Source organism: Aplysia californica, unplaced genomic scaffold, assembly GCF_000002075.1.
Source record: "Aplysia californica isolate F4 #8 unplaced genomic scaffold, AplCal3.0 scaffold01265, whole genome shotgun sequence".
Taxonomy (NCBI): domain Eukaryota; kingdom Metazoa; phylum Mollusca; class Gastropoda; order Aplysiida; family Aplysiidae; genus Aplysia; species Aplysia californica.
The window spans coordinates 90,446-92,560 of record NW_004798535.1 but is presented as its reverse complement, the minus strand read 5'-3'; positions in this window follow the sequence as shown (position 1 = coordinate 92,560).

Sequence of the window (2,115 nt, the reverse complement as noted above, 5' to 3'; positions counted from 1 at the left end):
CGCATCTTACGTCACAGCTGCTAGGCCTAGGCCTACACACTGCGCACTTCCCGGGGTCCGGTAAAAACCGTTGGTACTGGAGGCCAGGTGCCGATACTGACACCTCCTTCGGTAGAACCGGGAGTTCCGGTAATGGGTACCGGTACCTGCCCATCCCTAGTGCAAGCCTGCTGTCACCACACTTACTCATCACCGAAAGAATTTGACGGGAATAGAAGAGACCACAATGAAATGGGAATGGATAGATAAAATCAGATATTTGACCTGTGTCAAGGTTTGTTTACGAGTAAATTGAGAAAGAGCTGCGCAAACAGACTCACTCTCTCGTCTGAATACAATGTATCTGATGGCAGCATGATAAAGACAAAGCCATCAGATTAGTATCTGGGTACGGGAGGTTGTCAGAATACCAGAATGAAGGGCAGACTGCCTAGAGGTACCACCAGCGCCTCGCGGTCCCAGTTAACTAAGGTTTGATGAGATGCCGGGGCTAAGAACACCACACTCGGTGGTTGCCCGTCATGTAGCATCCAGGCCAGTATGACTTACTTTACTTAAGGCCGGTCCCAGAGTGGCTCTGTAGGTCTGACCTGTAGTTCGCCAAGCGCACACCGTCTGCGTGTCAGCACAGCCGCACTGTGTGTTGGCTTCTGTGTCTGAATAAGCACCCTCTGCGTGTTAGCACAGCAGCACTAGGCTAGAAGAACACAGTCGAAACTAGGTCAACCTCTCCAGTCGAAATTTTTATGTAGGATAAAGTGCATTTTGTGGTCAAGTGTTGACCTAATAATACTTACTTCTTGCTGATTTTGATGATCTGAGAAGAATTTCAGTAGAAATTAAACACGAAGCGAGGCTGCATGCGACTCATCTCCGGCGTGTTTTACAACACTGTTGAATAGCACGTCTGACGCGTCGCGCAGCTCAGCGGACAACAGACAGACCATACAGTGACGCTGATAAGGCACACGATAATGTATACAGTTCGAGCTAGGTGAGCTACAGGTCAGACCTATAGAGCCACTCTGGGACCGACATTGTCCGTCCTCTTGTACCTCTAGGGCGTCGAGGGGAGATAAAGCCTCTTGTCTCTAGCAAGTTGGATGGCCTGGCTGGGTGGAATGTTGTATGTTTTCAAGGTATCCTTTACACCCTCGATCCAGATCTTCCTTGGTCTCCCTCTAGCCTTGCGCCCTGATATTTTTTGTAATACACTTTACTGGCAAGCTGGTGAGGTACCATCATACGTGTCAGATGTCCAAACTACCTGATTGTTTGCCTGTGAATATGGTGGAGGCGAGTATGACGGTTTTTCGAAATCCTCCCATGTTGCTTACCTCGGTCTGCTTCTATCAACCTCGAAGCTGCGCCCGGGAAGAGTGTTTAGATCTTCACATCGACCATTGAAAACAAAAATTGCTTAAGTGCCAAAATAAACGAAACAGACATAAGCATATGGCTGAATAGAGCTTGATGTCACCTTTCAAAGCAATTTTGTCTTATCTTCCAAAACATGTAATGCAGGACGATTTACGACAAAAAAACGAAACAATCACGATTGGTTTTAATCATTTTATAAATAGAGTGACGTTTTATGCAAACTGCAAAAATGCATTGGTCCAAAAAGAAAGAGAAGCACGTCATTCTCAAAAAGAAAAAGACCCACAATGTACGGTATTCACATCCATGCTAGAGTAGAAGGACACACGTGTCCGAATATACACCGGAGCTTAAACGGACACGTGTCTGAATATATACGGGAGCTTAAACGGACACGTGTCTGAATATACACGGGAGCTTAAACGGGCACGTGTCCGAATATACACATGAGCTTAAACGGACAAGTGTCTGAACAGATGCAGCCGTTTGCATACGCATTTGTGTAGGTGTAGGGGAGCGGCGGGAGGGGTTGCTGTTCTACTGTGATCTATCCCCAAATCCCCAAAAGCTCGCAAAGTGTGGCCTCAGGTGTGCTTATACTTCACACGAATGTACGTTTTCTCATCGTTTGATAATGTTTCCTCTCCGTCTCTGAGTATGCCCGTCTGTCTGCAGTACTTGCTTTGTTCTGTTAACTCTCTCACCCTCATCGTAAGTTCTCTCTCTCTTCTCCCC